Source organism: Spermophilus citellus (genome assembly GCF_964194105.1).
Source record: "Spermophilus citellus genome assembly, chromosome: 6".
In the NCBI taxonomy this organism is placed as follows: domain Eukaryota; kingdom Metazoa; phylum Chordata; class Mammalia; order Rodentia; family Sciuridae; genus Spermophilus; species Spermophilus citellus.
The window spans coordinates 43,875,948-43,894,634 of NC_138187.1; positions in this window are offsets into that span (position 1 = coordinate 43,875,948).

Consider the following 18,687-nt stretch of genomic DNA (forward strand, 5'->3'; position numbering starts at 1 on the left):
TTCTCGCCAGTCAGTGCTTATGGCTACATCAAGAGGAAACAAACCATAGAGATAGAACTTGAAACTACTTTACTGTGTCAAGTTTGAAGAAGCTAGCACAAACCGTGTTGGATTTAGAGTTCCAAATACATCTATCAATATAGGAGAAAACAGAGTGAAACCTAAAAATTCAAACTGTTACTGGAAATGAACGCTTCAACATAGAAGAACGAAATTTGGGGAACCAAGTCGCCTTAGTGTACTCATCATTACCTGAAAGTATCATCCAGTTTGGGTGAAAAAATATTGGCTGAGATTTCTGGAGATTCGTAATTTATGGAAGCTTAGCAACCCCTTTGCATGAAAGTGTTTCTCGCCAGTCAGTGCTTAGGGCTACATCAAGAGGAAAAAAACCATAGAGATAGAACGTGAAACTACTTTACTGTGTCAAGTTTCAAAAAGCTAGCACAAACCGTGTTGGATTTAAAGTTCCAAATACATGTATCAATATAGGAGAAAACAGAGTGATACCTAAAAATTCAAACTGTTACTGGAAATGAACGCTTCAACATAGAAGAACGAAATTTGGGGAACCAAGTCGCCTTAGTGTACTCATCATTACCTGAAAGTATCATCCAGTTTGGGTGAAAAAATATTGGCTGAGATTTCTGGAGATTCGTAATTTTTGGAAGCTTGGCAACCCCTTTCCATGAAAGTGTTTCTCGCCAGTCAGTGCTTACGGCTACATCAAGAGGAAACAAACCATAGAGATCGTAATTTTTGGAAGCTTGGCAACCCCTTTCCATGAAAGTGCTTCTCGCCAGTCACTGCTTAGGGCTACATCAAGAGGAAACAAAACATCGAGATAGAACGTGAAACTACTTTATTGTGTCAAGTTTCAAGAAGCTAGCACAAACAGTGTTGGATGTGGAGTTCCAAATACATCTATCAATATAGGAGAAAACAGAGTGAAACCTAAAAATTCAAACTGTTACTGGAAATGAACGCTTCAACATAGAAGAACGAAATTTGGGGAACCAAGTCGCCTTAGTGTACTGATCATTACCTGAAAGTATCATCCAGTTTGGGTGAAAAAATATTTGCTGAGATTTCTGGAGATTCGAAATTTTTGGAAGCTTGGCAACCCCTTTCCATGAAAGTGTTTCTCGCCAGTCACTGCTTAGGGCTACATCAAGAGGAAACAAAACAAAGAGATAGAACGTGAAACTACTTTCTTGTGTCAAGTTTCAAGAAGCTAGGACAAACCGTGTTAGATTTAGAGTTCCAAATACATGTATCAATATAAGAGAAAACAGAGTGAAACCTAAAAATTCAAACTGTTACTGGAAATGAACGCTTCAACATAGAAGAACGAAATTTGGGGAACCAAGTCGCCTTAGTGTACTGATCATCACCTGAAAGTATCATCCAGTTTGGGTGAAAAAATATTTCCTGAGATCTCTAGAGATTCGTAATTTTTGAAAGCTTAGCAACCCCTTTGCATGAAAGTGTTTCTCGCCAGTCAGTGCTTATGGCTACATCAAGAGGAAACAAACCATAGAGATAGAACGTGAAACTACTTTACTGTGTCAAGTTTGAAGAAGCTAGCACAAACCGTGTTGGATTTAGAGTTCCAAATACATCTATCAATATAGGAGAAAACAGAGTGAAACCTAAAAATTCAAACTGTTACTGGAAATGAACGCTTCAACATAGAAGAACGAAATTTGGGGAACCAAGTCGCCTTAATGTACTGATCATTACCTGAAAGTATCATCCAGTTTGGGTGAAAAAATATTTGCTGAGATTTCTGGAGATTCGTAATTTTTGGAAGCTTGGCAACCCCTTTCCATGAAAGTGTTTCTCGCCAGTCAGTGCTTAGGGCTACATCAAGAGGAAACAAAACATAGAGATAGAACGTGAAACTACTTTACTGTGTCAAGTTTCAAGAAGCTAGCACAAACCGTGTTGGATTTAGAGTTCCAAATACATCTATAAATATAGGAGAAAACAGAGTGAAACCTAAAAATTCAAACTGTTACTGGAAATGAACGCTTCAACATAGAAGAACGAAATTTGGGGAACCAAGTCGCCTTAGTGTACTGATCATTACCTGAAAGTATCATCCCGTTTGGGTGAAAAAATATTGGCTGAGATTTCTGGAGATTCGTAATTTATGGAAGCTTAGCAACCCCTTTGCATGAAAGTGTTTCTCGCCAGTCAGTGCTTAGGGCTACATCAAGAGGAAAAAAACCATAGAGATAGAACGTGAAACTACTTTACTGTGTCAAGTTTCAAAAAGCTAGCACAAACCGTGTTGGATTTAAAGTTCCAAATACATGTATCAATATAGGAGAAAACAGAGTGATACCTAAAAATTCAAACTGTTACTGGAAATGAACGCTTCAACATAGAAGAACGAAATTTGGGGAACCAAGTCGCCTTAGTGTACTCATCATTACCTGAAAGTATCATCCAGTTTGGGTGAAAAAATATTGGCTGAGATTTCTGGAGATTCGTAATTTTTGGAAGCTTGGCAACCCCTTTCCATGAAAGTGTTTCTCGCCAGTCAGTGCTTACGGCTACATCAAGAGGAAACAAACCATAGAGATCATAATTTTTGGAAGCTTGGCAACCCCTTTCCATGAAAGTTCTTCTTGCCAGTCAGTGCTTAGGGCTACATCAAGAGGAAACAAAACATAGAGATAGAACGTGAAACTACTTTACTGTGTCAAGTTTCAAGAAGCTAGCACAAACCGTGTTGGATTTAGAGTTCCAGATACATGTATCAAAATAGGAGAAAACAGAGTGATACCTAAAAATTCAAACTGTTACTGGAAATGAACGCTTCAACATAGAAGAACGAAATTTGGGGAACCAAGTCGCCTTAGTGTGATCATCATTACCTGAAAGTATCATCCAGTTTGGGTGAAAAAATTTTGGCTGAGATTTCTGGAGATTCGTAATTTTTGGAAGCTTGGCAACCCCTTTCCATGAAAGTGTTTCTCGCCAGTCACTGCTTAGGGCTACATCAAGAGGAAACAAAACATAGAGATAGAACGTGAAACTACTTTACTGTGTCAAGTTTCAAGAAGCTACCACAAACCGTGTTGGATTTAAAGTTCCAAATACATGTATCAATATAGGAGAAAACAGAGTGATACCTAAAAATTCAAACTGTTACTGGAAATGAACGCTTCAACATAGAAGAACGAAATTTGGGGAACCAAGTCGCTTAGTGTACTCATCATTACCTGAAAGTATCATGCAGTTTGGGTGAAAAAATATTGGCTGAGATTTCTGGAGATTCGTAATTTTTGGAAGCTTGGCAACCCCTTTCCATGAAAGTGTTTCTCGCCAGTCACTGCTTTGGGCTACATCAAGAGGAAACAAAACATAGTGATAGAATGTGAAACTATTTTACTGTGTCAAGTTTCAAGAAGCTAGCACAAACCGTGTTGGATTTAGAGTTCCAAATACATCTATCAATATAGGAGAAAACAGAGTGAAACCTAAAAATTCAAACTGTTACTGGAAATGAACGCTTCAACATAGAAGAACAAAATTTGGGGAACCAAGTCGCCTTCGTGTACTGATCATTACCTGAAAGTATCATCCAGTTTGGGTGAAAAAATATTTGCTGAGATTTCTGGAGATTCGTAATTTTTGGAAGCTTGGCAACCCATTTACATGAAAGTGTTTCTCGCCAGTCAGTGCTTAGGGCTACATCAAGAGGAAACAAACCATAGAGATCGTAATTTTTGGAAGCTTGGCAACACCTTTCCATGAAAGTGCTTCTCGCCAGTCAGTGCTTAGGGCTACATCAAGAGGAAACAAAACAGAGAGATAGAACGTGAAACTACTTTACTGTGTCAAGTTTCAAGAAGCTAGCACAAACCGTGTTGGATTTAGAGTTCCAAATACATGTATCAATATAGGAGAAAACAGAGTGATACCTAAAAATTCAAACTGTTACTGGAAATGAACGCTTCAACATAGAAGAACGAAATTTGGGGAACCAAGTCGCCTTAGTGTACTGATCATTACCTGAAAGTATCATCCAGTTTGCGTGAAAAAATATTTGCTGAGATTTCTGGAGATTCGTAATTTTTGGAAGCTTAGCAACCCCTTTGCATAAAAGTGTTTCTCGCCAGTCAGTGCTTAGGGCTACATCAAGAGGAAAAAAACCATAGAGATAGAACGTGAAACTACTTTACTGTGTCAAGTTTCAAAAAGCTAGCACAAACCGTGTTGGATTTAAAGTTCCAAATACATGTATCAATATAGGAGAAAACTGAGTGATACCTAAAAATTCAAACTGTTACTGGATATGAACGCTTCAACATAGAAGAACGAAATTTGGGGAACCAAGTCGCCTTAGTGTACTCATCATTATCTGAAAGTATCATCCAGTTTGGGTGAAAAAATATTGGCTGAGATTTCTGAGATTCGAAATTTTTGGAAGCTTGGCAACCCCTTTCCATGAAAGTGTTTCTCGCCAGTCACTGCTTAGGGCTACATCAAGAGGAAACAAAACATAGAGATAGAACGTGAAACTACTTTACTGTGTCAAGTTTCAAGAAGCTAGCACAAACCGTGTTGGATTTAGAGTTCCAAATACATCTATCAATATAGGAGAAAACAGAGTGAAACCTAAAAATTCAAACTGTTACTGGAAATGAACGCTTCAACATAGAAGAAGGAATTTTGGGGAACCAAGTCGCCTTAGTGTACTGATCATTACCTGAAAGTATCATCCAGTTTGGGTGAAAAAATATTTGCTGAGATTTCTGGAGATTCGTAATTTTTTGGAAACTTGGCAACCCCTTTCCATGAAAGTGTTTCTCGCCAGTCAGTGCTTATGGCTACATCAAGAGGAAACAAACCATAGAGATAGAACGTGAAACTACTTTACTGTGTCAAGTTTCAAGAAGCTAGCACAAACCGTGTTGGATTTAGAGTTCCAAATACATCTATCAATATAGGAGAAAACAGAGTGAAACCTAAAAATTCAAACTGTTACTGGAAATGAACGCTTCAACATAGAAGAACGAAATTTGGGGAACCAAGTCGCCTTAATGTACTGATCATTACCTGAAAGTATCATCCAGTTTGGGTGAAAAAATATTTGCTGAGATTTCTGGAGATTCGTAATTTTTGGAAGCTTGGCAACCCCTTTCCATGAAAGTGTTTCTCGCCAGTCAGTGCTTAGGGCTACATCAAGAGGAAACAAAACATAGAGATAGAACGTGAAACTACTTTACTGTGTCAAGTTTCAAGAAGCTAGCACAAACCGTGTTGGATTTAGAGTTCCAAATACATCTATCAATAAAGGAGAAAACAGAGTGAAACCTAAAAATTCAAACTGTTACTGGAAATGAACGCTTCAACATAGAAGAACGAAATTTGGGGAACCAAGTCGCCTTAGTGTACTGATCATTACCTGAAAGTATCATCCAGTTTGGGTGAAAAAATATTTGCTGAGATTTCTGGAGATTCGTAATTTTTGGAAGCTTGGCAACCCCTTTCCATGAAAGTGTTTCTCGCCAGTCAGTGCTTAGGGCTACATCAAGAGGAAACAAAACATAGAGATAGAACGTGAAACTACTTTACTGTGTCAAGTTTCAAGAAGCTAGCACAAACCGTGTTGGATTTAGAGTTCCAAATACATCTATCAATAAAGGAGAAAACAGAGTGAAACCTAAAAATTCAAACTGTTACTGGAAATGAACGCTTCAACATAGAAGAACGAAATTCTGGGAACCAAGTCGCCTTAGTGTACTGATCATTACCTGAAAGTATCATCCAGTTTGGGTGAAAAAATATTTGCTGAGATTTCTGGAGATTCGTAATTTTTGGAAGCTTGGCAACCCCTTTCCATGAAAGTGTTTCTCGCCAGTCAGTGCTTAGGGCTACATCAAGAGGAAACAAAACATAGAGATAGAACGTGAAACTACTTTACTGTGTCAAGTTTCAAGAAGCTAGCACAAACCGTGTTGGATTTAGAGTTCCAAATACATCTATCAATAAAGGAGAAAACAGAGTGAAACCTAAAAATTCAAACTGTTACTGGAAATGAACGCTTCAACATAGAAGAACGAAATTTGGGGAACCAAGTCGCCTTAGTGTACTGATCATTACCTGAAAGTATCATCCAGTTTGGGTGAAAAAATATTGGCTGAGATTTCTGGAGATTCGTAATTTTTGGAAGCTTGGCAACCCCTTTCCATGAAAGTGTTTCTCGCCAGTCAGTGCTTACGGCTACATCAAGAGGAAACAAACCATAGAGATCGTAATTTTTGGAAGCTTGGCAACCCCTTTCCATGAAAGTGCTTCTCGCCAGTCAGTGCTTAGGGCTACATCAAGAGGAAACAAAACATAGAGATAGAACGTGAAACTACTTTACTGTGTCAAGTTTCAAGAAGCTAGCACAAACCGTGTTGGATTTAGAGTTCCAGATACATGTATCAAAATAGGAGAAAACAGAGTGATACCTAAAAATTCAAACTGTTACTGGAAATAAACGCTTCAACATAGAAGAACGAAATTTGGGGAACGTAGTCGCCTTAGTGTGATCATCATTACCTGAAAGTATCATCCAGTTTGGGTGAAAAAATATTGGCTGAGATTTCTGGAGATTCGTAATTTTTGGAAGCTTGGCAACCCCTTTCCATGAAAGTGTTTCTCGCCAGTCACTGCTTAGGGCTACATCAAGAGGAAACAAAACATAGAGATAGAACGTGAAACTACTTTACTGTGTCAAGTTTCAAGAAGCTACCACAAACCGTGTTGGATTTAAAGTTTCAAATACATGTATCAATATAGGAGAAAACAGAGTGATACCTAAAAATTCAAACTGTTACTGGAAATGAACGCTTCAACATAGAAGAACGAAATTTGGGGAACCAAGTCGCCTTAGTGTACTGATCATTACCTGAAAGTATCATCCAGTTTGGGTGAAAAAATATTGGCTGAGATTTCTGGAGATTCGTAATTTTTGGAAGCTTGGCAACCCCTTTCCATGAAAGTGTTTCTCGCCAGTCAGTGCTTACGGCTACATCAAGAGGAAACAAACCATAGAGATCGTAATTTTTGGAAGCTTGGCAACCCCTTTCCATGAAAGTGCTTCTCGCCAGTCAGTGCTTAGGGCTACATCAAGAGGAAACAAAACATAGAGATAGAACGTGAAACTACTTTACTGTGTCAAGTTTCAAGAAGCTAGCACAAACCGTGTTGGATTTAGAGTTCCAGATACATGTATCAAAATAGGAGAAAACAGAGTGATACCTAAAAATTCAAACTGTTACTGGAAATGAACGCTTCAACATAGAAGAACGAAATTTGGGGAACCAAGTCGCCTTAGTGTGATCATCATTACCTGAAAGTATCATCCAGTTTGGGTGAAAAAATATTTGCTGAGATTTCTGGAGATTCGTAATTTTTGGAAGCTTAGCAACCCCTTTGCATAAAAGTGTTTCTCGCCAGTCAGTGCTTAGGGCTACATCAAGAGGAAAAAAACCATAGAGATAGAACGTGAAACTACTTTACTGTGTCAAGTTTCAAAAAGCTAGCACAAACCGTGTTGGATTTAAAGTTCCAAATACATGTATCAATATAGGAGAAAACTGAGTGATACCTAAAAATTCAAACTGTTACTGGATATGAACGCTTCAACATAGAAGAACGAAATTTGGGGAACCAAGTCGCCTTAGTGTACTCATCATTATCTGAAAGTATCATCCAGTTTTGGTGAAAAAATATTGGCTGAGATTTCTGGAGATTCGAAATTTTTGGAAGCTTGGCAACCCCTTTCCATGAAAGTGTTTCTCGCAAGTCACTGCTTAGGGCTACATCAAGAGGAAACAAAACATAGAGATAGAACGTGAAACTACTTTACTGTGTCAAGTTTCAAGAAGCTACCACAAACCGTGTTGGATTTAGAGTTCCAAATACATCTATCAATATAGGAGAAAACAGAGTGAAACCTAAAAATTCAAACTGTTACTGGAAATGAATGCTTCAACATAGAAGAAGGAATTTTGGGGAACCAAGTCGCCTTAGTGTACTGATCATTACCTGAAAGTATCATCCAGTTTGGGTGAAAAAATATTTGCTGAGATTTCTGGAGATTCGTAATTTTTTGGAAACTTGGCAACCCCTTTCCATGAAAGTGTTTCTCGCCAGTCAGTGCTTATGGCTACATCAAGAGGAAACAAACCATAGAGATAGAACGTGAAACTACTTTACTGTGTCAAGTTTCAAGAAGCTAGCACAAACCGTGTTGGATTTAGAGTTCCAAATACATCTATCAATATAGGAGAAAACAGAGTGAAACCTAAAAATTCAAACTGTTACTGGAAATGAATGCTTCAACATAGAAGAACGAAATTTGGGGAACCAAGTCGCCTTAATGTACTGATCATTACCTGAAAGTATCATCCAGTTTGGGTGAAAAAATATTTGCTGAGATTTCTGGAGATTCGTAATTTTTGGAAGCTTGGCAACCCCTTTCCATGAAAGTGTTTCTCGCCAGTCAGTGCTTAGGGCTACATCAAGAGGAAACAAAACATAGAGATAGAACGTGAAACTACTTTACTGTGTCAAGTTTCAAGAAGCTAGCACAAACCGTGTTGGATTTAGAGTTCCAAATACATCTATCAATAAAGGAGAAAACAGAGTGAAACCTAAAAATTCAAACTGTTACTGGAAATGAACGCTTCAACATAGAAGAACGAAATTTGGGGAACCAAGTCGCCTTAGTGTACTGATCATTACCTGAAAGTATCATCCAGTTTGGGTGAAAAAATATTGGCTGAGATTTCTGGAGATTCGTAATTTTTGGAAGCTTGGCAACCCCTTTCCATGAAAGTGTTTCTCGCCAGTCAGTGCTTAGGGCTACATCAAGAGGAAACAAAACATAGAGATAGAACGTGAAACTAGTTTACTGTGTCAAGTTTCAAGAAGCTAGCACAAACCGTGTTGGATTTAGAGTTCCAAATACATCTATCAATAAAGGAGAAAACAGAGTGAAACCTAAAAATTCAAACTGTTACTGGAAATGAACGCTTCAACATAGAAGAACGAAATTTGGGGAACCAAGTCGCCTTAGTGTACTGATCATTACCTGAAAGTATCATCCAGTTTGGGTGAAAAAATATTGGCTGAGATTTCTGGAGATTCGTAATTTATGGAAGCTTAGCAACCCCTTTGCATGAAAGTGTTTCTCGCCAGTCAGTGCTTAGGGCTACATCAAGAGGAAAAAAACCATAGAGATAGAACGTGAAACTACTTTACTGTGTCAAGTTTCAAAAAGCTAGCACAAATCGTGTTGGATTTAAAGTTCCAAATACATGTATCAATATAGGAGAAAACAGAGTGATACCTAAAAATTCAAACTGTTACTGGAAATGAACGCTTCAACATAGAAGAACGAAATTTGGGGAACCAAGTCGCCTTAGTGTACTCATCATTACCTGAAAGTATCATCCAGTTTGGGTGAAAAAATATTGGCTAAGATTTCTGGAGATTCGTAATTTTTGGAAGCTTGGCAACCCCTTTCCATGAAAGTGTTTCTCGCCAGTCAGTGCTTACGGCTACATCAAGAGGAAACAAACCATAGAGATCGTAATTTTTGGAAGCTTGGCAACCCCTTTCCATGAAAGTGCTTCTCGCCAGTCAGTGCTTAGGGCTACATCAAGAGGAAACAAAACATAGAGATAGAACGTGAAACTACTTTACTGTGTCAAGTTTCAAGAAGCTAGCACAAACCGTGTTGGATTTAGAGTTCCAGATACATGTATCAAAATAGGAGAAAACAGAGTGATACCTAAAAATTCAAACTGTTACTGGAAATGAACGCTTCAACATAGAAGAACGAAATTTGGGGAACCAAGTCGCCTTAGTGTGATCATCATTACCTGAAAGTATCATCCAGTTTGGGTGAAAAAATATTGGCTGAGATTTCTGGAGATTCGTAATTTTTGGAAGCTTGGCAACCCCTTTCCATGAAAGTGTTTCTCGCCAGTCACTGCTTAGGGCTACATCAAGAGGAAACAAAACATAGAGATAGAACGTGAAACTACTTTACTGTGTCAAGTTTCAAGTAGCTACCACAAACCGTGTTGGATTTAAAGTTTCAAATACATGTATCAATATAGGAGAAAACAGAGTGATACCTAAAAATTCAAACTGTTACTGGAAATGAACGCTTCAACATAGAAGAACGAAATTTGGGGAACCAAGTCGCCTTAGTGTACTGATCATTACCTGAAAGTATCATCCAGTTTGGGTGAAAAAATATTGGCTGAGATTTCTGGAGATTCGTAATTTTTGGAAGCTTGGCAACCCCTTTCCATGAAAGTGCTTCTCGCCAGTCACTCCTTAGGGCTACATCAAGAGGAAACAAAACATAGAGATAGAATGTGAAACTATTTTACTGTGTCAAGTTTCAAGAAGCTAGCACAAACCGTGTTGGATTTAGAGTTCCAAATACATCTATCAATATAGGAGAAAACAGAGTGATACCTAAAAATTCAAACTGTTACTGGAAATGAACGCTTCAACATAGAAGAACGAAATTTGGGGAACCAAGTCACCTTCGTTTACTGATCATTACCTGAAAGTATCATCCAGTTTGGGTGAAAAAATATTTGCTGAGATTTCTGGAGATTCGTAATTTTTGGAAGCTTGGCAACCCCTTTGCATGAAAGTGTTTCTCGCCTGTCAGTGCTTAGGGCTACATCAAGAGGAAAAAAAACCATAGAGATAGAACGTGAAACTACTTTACTGTGTCAAGTTTCAAGAAGCTAGCACAAACCGTGTTGGATTTAAAGTTCCAAATACATGTATCAATATAGGAGAAAACAGAGTGAAACCTAAAAATTCAAACTGTTACTGGAAATGAACGCTTCAACATAGAAGAACGAAATTTGGGGAACCAAGTCGCCTTAGTGTACTCATCATTACCTGAAAGTATCATGCAGTTTGGGTGAAAAAATATTGGCTGAGATTTCTGGAGATTCGTAATTTTTGGAAGCTTGGCAACACCTTTCCATGAAAGTGTTTCTCGCCAGTCACTGCTTTGGGCTACATCAAGAGGAAACAAAACATAGAGATAGAACGTGAAACTTCTTTACTGTGTCAAGTTTCAAGAAGCTAGCACAAACCGTGTTGGATTTAGAGTTCCAAATACATCTATCAATATAGGAGAAAACAGAGTGAAACCTAAAAATTCAAACTGTTACTGGAAATGAACGCTTCAACATAGAAGAACGAAATTTGGGGAACCAAGTCGCCTTCGTGTACTGATCATTACCTGAAAGTATCATCCAGTTTGGGTGAAAAAATATTTGCTGAGATTTCTGGAGATTCGTAATTTTTGGAAGCTTGGCAACCCCTTTGCATGAAAGTGTTTCTCGCCAGTCAGTGCTTAGGGCTACATCAAGAGGAAACAAACCATAGAGATCGTAATTTTTGGAAGCTTGGCAACCCCTTTCCATGAAAGTGTTTCTCGCCAGTCACTGCTTAGGGCTACATCAAGAGGAAACAAAACATAGAGATAGAACGTGAAACTACTTTACTGTGTCAAGTTTCAAGAAGCTAGCACAAACCGTGTTGGATTTAGAGTTCCAAATACATGTATCAATATAGGAGAAAACAGAGTGATACCTAAAAATTCAAACTGTTACTGGAAATGAACGCTTCAACATAGAAGAACGAAATTTGGGGAACCAAGTCGCCTTAGTGTACTGATCATTACCTGAAAGTATCATCCAGTTTGGGTGAAAAAATATTGGCTGAGATTTCTGGAGATTCGAAATTTTTGGAAGCTTGGCAACCCCTTTCCATGAAAGTGTTTCTCGCCAGTCACTGCTTAGGGCTACATCAAGAGGAAACAAAACATAGAGATATCACGTGAAACTACTTTACTGTGTCAAGTTTCAAGAAGCTACCACAAACCGTGTTGGATTTAGAGTTCCAAATACATCTATCAATATAGGAGAAAACAGAGTGAAACCTAAAAATTCAAACTGTTACTGGAAATGAACGCTTCAACATAGAAGAAGGAATTTTGGGGAACCAAGTCGCCTTAGTGTACTGATCATTACCTGAAAGTATCATCCAGTTTGGGTGAAAAAATATTTGCTGAGATTTCTGGAGATTCGTAATTTTTTGGAAACTTGGCAACCCCTTTCCATGAAAGTGTTTCTCGCCAGTCAGTGCTTATGGCTACATCAAGAGGAAACAAACCATAGAGATAGAACGTGAAACTACTTTACTGTGTCAAGTTTCAAGAAGCTAGCACAAACCGTGTTGGATTTAGAGTTCCAAATACATCTATCAATATAGGAGAAAACAGAGTGAAACCTAAAAATTCAAACTGTTACTGGAAATGAACGCTTCAACATAGAAGAACGAAATTTGGGGAACCAAGTCGCCTTAATGTACTGATCATTACCTGAAAGTATCATCCAGTTTGGGTGAAAAAATATTTGCTGAGATTTCTGGAGATTCGTAATTTTTGGAAGCTTGGCAACCCCTTTCCATGAAAGTGTTTCTCGCCAGTCAGTGCTTAGGGCTACATCAAGAGGAAACAAAACATAGAGATAGAACGTGAAACTACTTTACTGTGTCAAGTTTCAAGAAGCTAGCACAAACCGTGTTGGATTTAGAGTTCCAAATACATCTATCAATAAAGGAGAAAACAGAGTGAAACCTAAAAATTCAAACTGTTACTGGAAATGAACGCTTCAACATAGAAGAACGAAATTTGGGGAACCAAGTCGCCTTAGTGTACTGATCATTACCTGAAAGTATCATCCAGTTTGGGTGAAAAAATATTTGCTGAGATTTCTGGAGATTCGTAATTTTTGGAAGCTTGGCAACCCCTTTCCATGAAAGTGTTTCTCGCCAGTCAGTGCTTAGGGCTACATCAAGAGGAAACAAAACATAGAGATAGAACGTGAAACTACTTTACTGTGTCAAGTTTCAAGAAGCTAGCACAAACCGTGTTGGATTTAGAGTTCCAAATACATCTATCAATAAAGGAGAAAACAGAGTGAAACCTAAAAATTCAAACTGTTACTGGAAATGAACGCTTCAACATAGAAGAACGAAATTCTGGGAACCAAGTCGCCTTAGTGTACTGATCATTACCTGAAAGTATCATCCAGTTTGGGTGAAAAAATATTTGCTGAGATTTCTGGAGATTCGTAATTTTTGGAAGCTTGGCAACCCCTTTCCATGAAAGTGTTTCTCGCCAGTCAGTGCTTAGGGCTACATCAAGAGGAAACAAAACATAGAGATAGAACGTGAAACTACTTTACTGTGTCAAGTTTCAAGAAGCTAGCACAAACCGTGTTGGATTTAGAGTTCCAAATACATCTATCAATAAAGGAGAAAACAGAGTGAAACCTAAAAATTCAAACTGTTACTGGAAATGAACGCTTCAACATAGAAGAACGAAATTTGGGGAACCAAGTCGCCTTAGTGTACTGATCATTACCTGAAAGTATCATCCAGTTTGGGTGAAAAAATATTGGCTGAGATTTCTGGAGATTCGTAATTTTTGGAAGCTTGGCAACCCCTTTCCATGAAAGTGTTTCTCGCCAGTCAGTGCTTACGGCTACATCAAGAGGAAACAAACCATAGAGATCGTAATTTTTGGAAGCTTGGCAACCCCTTTCCATGAAAGTGCTTCTCGCCAGTCAGTGCTTAGGGCTACATCAAGAGGAAACAAAACATAGAGATAGAACGTGAAACTACTTTACTGTGTCAAGTTTCAAGAAGCTAGCACAAACCGTGTTGGATTTAGAGTTCCAGATACATGTATCAAAATAGGAGAAAACAGAGTGATACCTAAAAATTCAAACTGTTACTGGAAATGAACGCTTCAACATAGAAGAACGAAATTTGGGGAACCAAGTCGCCTTAGTGTGATCATCATTACCTGAAAGTATCATCCAGTTTGGGTGAAAAAATATTGGCTGAGATTTCTGGAGATTCGTAATTTTTGGAAGCTTGGCAACCCCTTTCCATGAAAGTGTTTCTCGCCAGTCACTGCTTAGGGCTACATCAAGAGGAAACAAAACATAGAGATAGAACGTGAAACTACTTTACTGTGTCAAGTTTCAAGAAGCTACCACAAACCGTGTTGGATTTAAAGTTTCAAATACATGTATCAATATAGGAGAAAACAGAGTGATACCTAAAAATTCAAACTGTTACTGGAAATGAACGCTTCAACATAGAAGAACGAAATTTGGGGAACCAAGTCGCCTTAGTGTACTGATCATTACCTGAAAGTATCATCCAGTTTGGGTGAAAAAATATTGGCTGAGATTTCTGGAGATTCGTAATTTTTGGAAGCTTGGCAACCCCTTTCCATGAAAGTGCTTCTCGCCAGTCACTCCTTAGGGCTACATCAAGAGGAAACAAAACATAGAGATAGAATGTGAAACTATTTTACTGTGTCAAGTTTCAAGAAGCTAGCACAAACCGTGTTGGATTTAGAGTTCCAAATACATCTATCAATATAGGAGAAAACAGAGTGATACCTAAAAATTCAAACTGTTACTGGAAATGAACGCTTCAACATAGAAGAACGAAATTTGGGGAACCAAGTCACCTTCGTTTACTGATCATTACCTGAAAGTATCATCCAGTTTGGGTGAAAAAATATTTGCTGAGATTTCTGGAGATTCGTAATTTTTGGAAGCTTGGCAACCCCTTTGCATGAAAGTGTTTCTCGCCAGTCAGTGCTTAGGGCTACATCAAGAGGAAAAAAAACCATAGAGATAGAACGTGAAACTACTTTACTGTGTCAAGTTTCAAGAAGCTAGCACAAACCGTGTTGGATTTAAAGTTCCAAATACATGTATCAATATAGGAGAAAACAGAGTGAAACCTAAAAATTCAAACTGTTACTGGAAATGAACGCTTCAACATAGAAGAACGAAATTTGGGGAACCAAGTCGCCTTAGTGTACTCATCATTACCTGAAAGTATCATGCAGTTTGGGTGAAAAAATATTGGCTGAGATTTCTGGAGATTCGTAATTTTTGGAAGCTTGGCAACACCTTTCCATGAAAGTGTTTCTCGCCAGTCACTGCTTTGGGCTACATCAAGAGGAAACAAAACATAGAGATAGAACGTGAAACTTCTTTACTGTGTCAAGTTTCAAGAAGCTAGCACAAACCGTGTTGGATTTAGAGTTCCAAATACATCTATCAATATAGGAGAAAACAGAGTGAAACCTAAAAATTCAAACTGTTACTGGAAATGAACGCTTCAACATAGAAGAACGAAATTTGGGGAACCAAGTCGCCTTCGTGTACTGATCATTACCTGAAAGTATCATCCAGTTTGGGTGAAAAAATATTTGCTGAGATTTCTGGAGATTCGTAATTTTTGGAAGCTTGGCAACCCCTTTGCATGAAAGTGTTTCTCGCCAGTCAGTGCTTAGGGCTACATCAAGAGGAAACAAACCATAGAGATCGTAATTTTTGGAAGCTTGGCAACCCCTTTCCATGAAAGTGCTTCTCGCCAGTCAGTGCTTAGGGCTTCATCAAGAGGAAACAAAACATAGAGATAGAACGTGAAACTACTTTACTGTGTCAAGTTTCAAGAAGCTAGCACAAACCGTGTTGGATTTAGAGTTCCAAATACATGTATCAATATAGGAGAAAACAGAGTGATACCTAAAAATTCAAACTGTTACTGGAAATGAACGCTTCAACATAGAAGAACGAAATTTGGGGAACCAAGTCGCCTTAGTGTACTGATCATTACCTGAAAGTATCATCCAGTTTGGGTGAAAAAATATTTGCTGAGATTTCTGGAGATTCGTAATTTTTGGAAGATTAGCAACCCCTTTGCATAAAACTGTTTCTCGCCAGTCAGTGCTTAGTGCTACATCAAGAGGAAAAAAACCATAGAGATAGAACGTGAAACTACTTTACTGTGTCAAGTTTCAAAAAGCTAGCACAAACCGTGTTGGATTTAAAGTTCCAAATACATGTATCAATATAGGAGAAAACTGAGTGATACCTAAAAATTCAAACTGTTACTGGATATGAACGCTTCAACATAGAAGAACGAAATTTGGGGAACCAAGTCGCCTTAGTGTACTAATCATTATCTGAAAGTATCATCCAGTTTGGGTGAAAAAATATTTGCTGAGATTTCTGGAGATTCGTAATTTTTGGAAGCTTGGCAACCCCTTTGCATGAAAGTGTTTCTCGCCAGTCAGTGCTTAGGGCTACATCAAGAGGAAAAAAAACCATAGAGATAGAACGTGAAACTACTTTACTGTGTCAAGTTTCAAGAAGCTAGCACAAACCGTGTTGGATTTAGAGTTCCAGATACATGTATCAAAATAGGAGAAAACAGAGTGATACCTAAAAATTCAAACTGTTACTGGAAATGAACGCTTCAACATAGAAGAACGAAATTTGGGGAACCAAGTCGCCTTAGTGTGATCATCATTACCTGAAAGTATCATCCAGTTTGGGTGAAAAAATATTGGCTGAGATTTCTGGAGATTCGTAATTTTTGGAAGCTTGGCAACCCCTTTCCATGAAAGTGTTTCTCGCCAGTCACTGCTTAGGGCTACATCAAGAGGAAACAAAACATAGAGATAGAACGTGAAACTACTTTACTGTGTCAAGTTTCAAGAAGCTACCACAAACCGTGTTGGATTTAAAGTTTCAAATACATGTATCAATATAGGAGAAAACAGAGTGATACCTAAAAATTCAAACTGTTACTGGAAATGAACGCTTCAACATAGAAGAACGAAATTTGGGGAACCAAGTCGCCTTAGTGTACTGATCATTACCTGAAAGTATCATCCAGTTTGGGTGAAAAAATATTGGCTGAGATTTCTGGAGATTCGTAATTTTTGGAAGCTTGGCAACCCCTTTCCATGAAAGTGCTTCTCGCCAGTCACTGCTTAGGGCTACATCAAGAGGAAACAAAACATAGAGATAGAATGTGAAACTGTTTTACTGTGTCAAGTTTCAAGAAGCTAGCACAAACCGTGTTGGATTTAGAGTTCCAAATACATCTATCAATATAGGAGAAAACAGAGTGAAACCTAAAAATTCAAACTGTTACTGGAAATGAACGCTTCAACATAGAAGAACGAAATTTGGGGAACCAAGTCGCCTTAGTGTACTGATCATTACCTGAAAGTATCATCCAGTTTGGGTGAAAAAATATTGGCTGAGATTTCTGGAGATTCGTAATTTTTGGAAGCTTGGCAACCCCTTTCCATGAAAGTGCTTCTCGCCAGTCACTGCTTAGGGCTACATCAAGAGGAAACAAAACATAGAGATAGAATGTGAAACTGTTTTACTGTGTCAAGTTTCAAGAAGCTAGCACAAACCGTGTTGGATTTAGAGTTCCAAATACATCTATCAATATAGGAGAAAACAGAGTGAAACCTAAAAATTCAAACTGTTACTGGAAATGAACGCTTCAACATAGAAGAACAAAATTTGGGGAACCAAGTCGCCTTCGTGTACTGATCATTACCTGAAAGTATCATCCAGTTTGGGTGAAAAAATATTTGCTGAGATTTCTGGAGATTCGTAATTTTTGGAAGCTTGGCAACCCCTTTGCATGAAAGTGTTTCTCGCCAGTCAGTGCTTAGGGCTACATCAAGAGGAAACAAAACATAGAGATAGAACGTGAAACTACTTTACTGTGTCAAGTTTCAAGAAGCTAGCACAAACCGTGTTGGATTTAAAGTTCCAAATACATGTATCAATATAGGAGAAAACAGAGTGATACCTAAAAATTCAAACCGTTACTGGAAATGAACGCTTCAACATAGAAGAACGAAATTTGGGGAACCAAGTCGCCTTCGTGTACTGATCATTACCTGAAAGTATCATCCAGTTTGGGTGAAAAAATATTGGCTGAGATTTCTGGAGATTCGTAATTTTTGGAAGCTTGGCAACCCCTTTCCATGAAAGTGCTTCTCGCCAGTCACTGCTTAGGGCTACATCAAGAGGAAACAAAACATAGAGATAGAATGTGAAACTATTTTACTGTGTCAAGTTTCAAGAAGCTAGCACAAACCGTGTTGGATTTAGAGTTCCAAATACATCTATCAATATAGGAGAAAACAGAGTGAAACCTAAAAATTCAAACTGTTACTGGAAATGAACGCTTCAACATAGAAGAACGAAATTTGGGGAACCAAGTCGCCTTCGTGTACTGATCATTACCTGAAAGTATCATCCAGTTTGGGTGAAAAAATATTTGCTGAGATTTCTGGAGATTCGTAATTTTTGGAAGCTTGGCAACCCCTTTGCATGAAAGTGTTTCTCGCCAGTCAGTGCTTAGGGCTACATCAAGAGGAAACAAACCATAGAGATCGTAATTTTTGGAAGCTTGGCAACCCCTTTCCATGAAAGTGCTTCTCGCCAGTCAGTGCTTAGGGCTACATCAAGAGGAAAAAAAACCATAGAGATAGAACGTGAAACTACTTTACTGTGTCAAGTTTCAAGAAGCTAGCACAAACCGTGTTGGATTTAAAGTTCCAAATACATGTATCAATATAGGAGAAAACAGAGTGAAACCTAAAAATTCAAACTGTTACTGGAAATGAACGCTTCAACATAGAAGAACGAAATTTGGGGAACCAAGTCGCCTTAGTGTACTCATCATTACCTGAAAGTATCATGCAGTTTGGGTGAAAAA